Source organism: Rhipicephalus microplus, chromosome X (genome assembly GCF_043290135.1).
Source record: "Rhipicephalus microplus isolate Deutch F79 chromosome X, USDA_Rmic, whole genome shotgun sequence".
In the NCBI taxonomy this organism is placed as follows: Eukaryota; Metazoa; Arthropoda; class Arachnida; order Ixodida; family Ixodidae; genus Rhipicephalus; species Rhipicephalus microplus.
Genome location: NC_134710.1, coordinates 361,111,871 through 361,119,269, shown reverse-complemented (window position 1 = coordinate 361,119,269; position 7,399 = coordinate 361,111,871).

Genomic DNA, 7,399 nt, shown 5'->3' with positions numbered 1-7,399 from the left:
AGCTACTGCGCTGCTTTCAGAGCCACGAGTGGTGGGTCAGAAATGATAATGTCTTCAGCATAAATAAAATAACAATTTTCTTTTTTTCCGACGCTGGGATTTGAACCCGTACCCTCATGCTGCGAAGGTGAGTGTCTTTACCCCTAGGCTACGCACCCATGCTTCTCCAAAGAGAATACATGTAGAGTACATCTAAACCACATGAATGTGCCTCTTTGTGCAAAACAAATGCAGAAAGACAACATTAGCTTTCAAGTCATATTTCACTGTTTTCTGTTGTAAGGCATTAAATGTTCTCAATGAGACATGTGATGTAGAATATAGATATGGAAAATTGCACAAATTAATAAAATTTCTTGTTTGCGATAATTGATGCCATACTTGTGCATTCATTGTCCTCCTGAGGAAGCTATTGCAAGTTTTAACATAGAGTAAATGAGAGGATGGGTGTGCCATCTAGTGGTTGGTCAGACCTTTTTTTGCCGGGCGGCAAAAAGGCTCCAGTGGCGACTCTATATATAGTGTATTTCTCTATGATTCTAGTGCGATGCCCACCTATTTCAGTTTAATAACCGCATTGGTGTGACGCGCAGCTGAGTTGACGCAGACGCAAGCTTTGTGTAGGGTCACGGTGTAAGATAAAAACAATTATATCTTACACCGCAGCAGAGGTGCACTTAGTAGGGAGATTTAGAATACCGCAGCGCGAGCCCTTGCGGTGCGGTCGCTGCCACTGCGCATGCATCGTAACGCGAGCCACCGTTCGCGATGGCGGCCCGCACGCCGAAAATCCGAAATAGCGGGTGGCGTGCGCGGCCCTCAAATGCTGGTTTTGAGACTACGGTGCCGCTGCGATTGTGCGTTGCAGTTTGCAGCAGGGCGAATGCTATTCTAAACCTCATAGGGCGCCAGCTATGCCCGCAACGAACGCAGCGCCTGCAAACGTTATTCTATAACTCCCTAGTACTTCGCAGCGTTTCCTTAACGAAAATGTAGTGCAAGGTGGGGCTTCCAACCCAAGGAAGCAGCATGTTTCACTGTTAGGATTTGGCATTTTCGATGACATCCACGCTTTAAAATTACAAACTTTCATCTTTAAATGGTCAAGTGATAAAGTATATTTTAATTACGGGGCATAACTCTCGGGCCTTCATTCCAGTATTTGACGCCTCGAAGTTTATTTCGACAAAAGACATCTAGCTGCACAGAATACACATATTGGTACGTAAGAGACCAGAACTTGCGTAAATGTTCTTGACGTCACAGACGCAGGCGTAGCGCTAGCTCATACAGCGATATTTCTGGCACATGTTGACAGCAGTCGTTCGATAAAAGACAGCTATATTCGGTCATTTTTTATATCAGCGTGATTGAGAATATATCACAGTTACGCTTGTAAAGCTTATACAGTTACAGGATTAAAATTACGCAGACACCTTTCAAAAGGGATCGATGAAGGTAACTACACGTGATACCTTCTCGCAGTTTATTTTTTTAAGCAAGACACGCTAAAGGTAAGGATCCTTATTATCCGTAAACTGTACTCAAATGATAAAACAATGCACGTTGAAATGGTTAGCCTTTACGAAATGCTGCGCACAACTTGATACATTAGTCATCGAAACACCGTTCATCTCTTTCGCGGGGAGCACCGCAATTAAGGATCACACGCACAATAGCGAGGGCGCTCTTTTAGGGGCGAAGCTCCTTATAGCAGCACCCGTTCGTTTCCCATAGTATGTAACAAGTATAACATTTCGACCTCCATGGTGGTGACGGTGAGAAACTTCTTCTGTGCGCTGTTGAACAATAAAAAATAGTGCTCAATGTACATGTCAATGGCTGCTAAAGGGAATGAGAGACAGGAGCATTCGGCTTTTAGTTAACGCGCAGGCTGCGATCACCATTAGCAGCCATTGGCATGTACATTGAGCACTATCTGACAAGAAAGGGTCGCTACGTTATATTCGCTGGGTGTAACCTCCTTAGCTTTGCGAGCGTTGAGCCGCAGTGCCATGAATACAATAAACTTGTATATACCATGAATGAACTCGAGGTGGTTAAAAATGCGAAGTAGATACGAAGCGCAAGCCGTAAGAAAGTAAAAGCTGAATTCTCCGCCTCTAATTTCCCAGTAGCAGCCATTGGAATGCACATTGAGCACTATCTGGCTGAAAAAGTTTGCTAAGTCATACTCGCTGGGCGTAAGCTCCTTGGTTTTTGAAAGGTTTAGCGAGCGTTCGGCCGCAGTGCCATGAATACAGTGAACTAGTATATACCATGAACTCGAGGTGGTTAAAGGTGGGAAGTGGACCCGAAGCGCAAGCCATAAGAAAGTGTGCGTATGCCACTTCTCGTTTAGTCCTTGGAATGTCCGCTGGATGGCGGTTCTTTTATATGGGGAAGATATGATGAAAAGATGCGAGATGGTGGTACTAGGAGTGTTGAATAGATGGACGAACGGACACATAGACATATGCATGGATGGACGCATGAACGGACGCAGGGGCGGCTGCAAGGACGAACGCAGGGACGGACGCACGAACAGACGCACGCACGGACGGGCTGATGGACGCATGGACGGGCACACTGACGGACGCATGGACGGACGGAAGCAAGAACGAATGGACGGACGAATTCTTCGCCCCACTCTCCATCATTCACTCCGTGGATATGCTGCCATTTTTTTTTTGCAAGTGTAACAGCGTACTTAATACATGAGGTTGCTTCCATGGCCTGTTCAGCACGTACTGTAGTACAGTGTAGACTTGAGTGAGCAAGGCTTTCTCGGTGCTTGCTAGAATGCGTTGTTGGGCTAGATGGTTCGCACTGAAAAGTGTTAAGGTCGCAAACCACGTATAGACGAAAAGAAAGAAATCTTGTTCCCTTCTTTTTTCGTCTACGTGGGCTGCGTCCCTAACCTTTTCCAGCTTTTTTGATGTTTCAATAGAAACAGCAAAAATTTTCGGGCTAAAAAAAACATGAAACACACTCTTCGGGGGACTGAGTTTGCGAACCCTAACGTTTGTTCTGTGTTGCGTCTGCTGACATGGCAGTCCAGGGAGATCACTTCGTCGCATTTGCGATAGATGGCGTGACGTGGTTGCAAATATTAGGGCACCCTAGCAAATATGGCATGGTGCATGAACTTCGCTATGTTCTGTCTTACACCATCACAGAAAATTGTTACAGTTAAGGTTGAAGTCTGTAAAGTGTAGAAAAGTTCTGGAGAAATATTGCTGAACACGTGTAATACTATACTACAAAGCAAGCTGGCAAGTCAACCCACACCTGTTACCTTTATACACAAAATCAGTACACAGAAGGAGTGCACCTCGAACTTAAATTTAAGACTACACCAACTTTTTTGTTTTGCATGGAATTTTCGTTTCCCCGGAAAAACATGTAGGTTTGCAGTGCGTCGCTTTGTTCTACGAACGAGTAAATAACTATATTTTTTTTATCGTGACAGTTCATATAGACTTTGTGAGCCTGAACTTAACAGATTTACCATTTCTCAGTGTCTCTGCGCTTCAAGTTCATGAAATTTTCGTCCTTACGTGGCAGTCTAACATGGTAAAGCGATTGTGTAAAATTTCTTTGTTTAGAGAAATTTATTCTCACGAACAGTGAACACTTCAACAGAAAATCCGAGAGAACAAGTACTCTGCCCGTATCGGAGTACCTAACCAAGAACAATTTTCTAAGAATGAAAAAATGAAATATGTATACTTTTTTTTTCATGGAATTGTGTCTGCTTTTCTGTCTAGATTGTGATACAAATGGCAGTACGACAATTTATGCAGTTCATTGAACCCTACTCCACAGCATTGACAAAAGTCAGGGTTATGTTTTTTTAAGGCATAAATATATGCCTAAAAATGCAATCGTTGTAAAATAAGTGCCCAGTACTGCTTGAAGCAAGGAAGGCGATTTTTGAGGGGATGATATTGACCGAAATTTACCTTAGGCAAGAATTCAGAAATACAAGTGTTCTTTTTTAAAGACGATAGCCTTTCTTGGGGACATTCGGCGCAAAAATTTTGGTCTGTCTGTCAGTCAGTCTGTCTGTCTGTACATTTGTCTGTTTTTTCACTCGTACCGGCATCGGGTACTTAAAACGCCTTACCAAGTCCGCAGCGACCACCAATGCTGCTCAAGGTTGAGCGTTCATGCTTGTGCAATCGTCAATTAAAAAGCAATTATTGCGCATGTCTGGGGCACCATAACAACACGCATATATTCTGCACATGCATCTCTTACTAGAAAACGCATACATGAGTAATTTTAAGGACCGTAGCACTTATCACGCTGCGCTTACCATGCAACGCTTGCACGGAACGGGGAGTGTTTCCAACGCTTTGCTAAGACGAGATGGTGGTGGCACCTACCCGTCGCCTCGCGTTCTACAACTTATCACCTCTGAGACGGGCGCGCACGGCCACGCGCTTTGTTTTCCAGAAGAAACTGCCAGATGGCGCTCATGTCTCACGTGTGACATGACTTGATGTGCTCGTTCGCCTCCGCTGCACGCTCGAGGCACTCTAACGCAGTGCCTCCAGAATCCCATTCACCAATTTTCTCGCGCAGAACATCAAATAAATGTTTTGTTCACTCTCTCCACACGCAAGACTATCGTCTTTCGAAGTCATTTGCAGATTACATGCAGATCATTCATTTCGTTCATTTCCACCTTTCAACTCAAACTTTAAATTTTATTATTCAGAAGTAGAGTCGGTGACATTCCCATTGGCATACTTCCCCTCGCACATCTACACAATACTAATAATACACGGTTTTTTGAAAATACTAACCTTCTGCTTCAAAAAGTAAGTACTAACTACGGCAAAATGACAGCCTTGTTTTCTGCAATTTCTTTCTGGAACTCACTACCATCAATTGATAAATCAAGCCCCTCATTACATTGTTTCCGGTGGCATCTAAAACAGTTTTTACTAAGAACATGCGACATCTGAATATATATATATATATATATATATATATATATATACATATATATATATATACATACATATATATATATATATATATATATATATATATATATATATATATATATATAGGTGTGTGTGTGTGTGTCTTTAAATACGGTTGTATGCATTTATGTGTATGTGTATAGGTTGCGAAGTGACCCTGTATTAGTTAGTGATATGTATGTTTTGTTATAGTCATTTAATCCAATTAGTTATCTCCTGTTTTATCACTGACATGTGAATATTTTGAACTACCATGAGTTTCAATAATAACTTTCATTACGTTTATTTTGTTTTATTCGCTTGCTGTTTTCTCCTTAGTTGCCAATCTTTGTTCTATGTTTTTATACATGAATTCACAGGAGGTCCCCTAGACAGTTTTTACTTTGCGACCTCCTTCTGTATTATATCAACTTTTTACTTGCACAATATTGTACTGAATAAAGAGCTTTAAAGATACGGGCCAATTTTTCTTACGTTATCACTGCATTTCGGATCATTGTTTTAGGACACTTTTTGATTCATGGCTTTTGAAGAGGTTACTCGCTTCACTCTCCCACTCTACATCTGCGGTGTTTCCCGAACACCCTGCATCCCTAGCTCCTTTGCACCCCGGAACCTTCATGGGTGGTACGAAAAGAAAAAAAATGCATTTCATTAAAAGGTGTGGTTGCTGTAGATTCCACTCGACCTATTTTGCACAGCTACAAACGCCCAGATCAGCCATGGCCAGTACTACCATGAACACCAAGGAAGACCTGGACACAATTCACGCAGTTTGGCCATCTTTACTGAAGTCGCACTGACAAGGTTATTCACGGTGTCATCGGCGACAGTGAAGAATGAATCATCGTCACACAAGCCGTAAAAAGACAAACCAATCATCATTATTCAGTCATGATTCCATACAGGCCACGTGTTTTTCGGCAGAAAAGGGACTTCATGTTCTATACCAGCTACTTGCAAGCCTTCAGTAGCTACGATGACGTGCATATTTACATTCGAATTTGTTATGGCTGCGCTACTGCGTCCAGTACAAAGAAACACAGCAGTGTTAAGCTGATGTGAATTATTTGTATGCTCTACCTGTGTCGCCATATTTTCATTCCTTGATCTGTTTCTGTGAGGGCAGGCTCTCAAACTAGAAGTGCGTCTAGTTGACCTTCCTGGCCTAATTTTAATTCATCTTCCCGCTCATAGTCTTACTCTTACGCTGAATTCAGTGTCGACGCGAATAAGCATTTCTATGTTCCGCAATGAAAAACTAGGCTCCCAGCAGACGAATGTAGGTCTGCTGCTCGGACAAAAAACAAGATACAGCTCAATTTTCCGCAATCGCTGCCTAATCCCTGTATTAAAATCTCATTTCGTAACATGGAAGAAATCGGAGGTATTATTTAGCAATTTTAGATGATGAGTCTTTGAAACTCATTGGCCCTGTAATGACGCCCGTATACGCTCTGAAGCATAAAGCCATGTTGTACAGATGTAATTGATTGATTTGTGGGGTTTAACGTCCCAAAACTACCATATGATTATGAGAGACGCCGTAGTGGAGGGCTCCGGAAATTTTGACCGCCTGGTGTTCTTTAACGTGTGCCCAAATCTCAGTACACGGGCCTACAACACTTCCGCCTCCATCGGAAATGCAGCCGCCGCAGCCGGGATTTCCCGCGACCTGCGGGTCAGCAGCCGAGTACCTTAGCCACTAGACCACCGCGGCGGGGCTGTTGTACAGATGTAGGACATGCAGGTATGAGTTATAAACTGAAGGCATCCACCGCAAATGATGGAAACAATGTGTACTTTCATTAGTTCGAAGCACACATCTAACACAAAGTTATCACCTTCCATAAGCCTCTCGCGCAGAATCTTCGCCACGGGGATTAAGAGTTCAATTTGTTTTGTTTCACTTTGGCGTAAAAAAAAGATTAATTTTCCTGTGCGAGAAGCAATAAAACAATTATAGAGAATGTAGTGTTGCGAATGAGGGAAATGCGAACATGAAACCTCAAACACAAATGCCGAAGTTGCAATATTTCCTCCACCTTACCTTGAAAGAGCGCTGTGTAGTAAGAAACTCTTTCTCCAAGGCGTAAATGGATGAAAATACCCCCTCTTAAAGAGAATGTTTAGAGCTGTGGGCGAACTGGCGACGTTGTGTTTCTTGAGGGTAAACGAAGCCAGCAAGGAAACATGCGAGTCATCAAAGAAATGAGGGTACAACAAATAGGTAACTCACTGACCAACAAACTAATAATTAATTATTTACTAACCAACTTAGCATGTAACTAAAAAATAAATACAATAATTGAATTCGGCAGATCCCACGTGCCTTAGTTATCGACGTTATGCGAAGTATGCGGGTGAAAGGTGGCCATATTGTAATTTATGTGCTGAGCAAC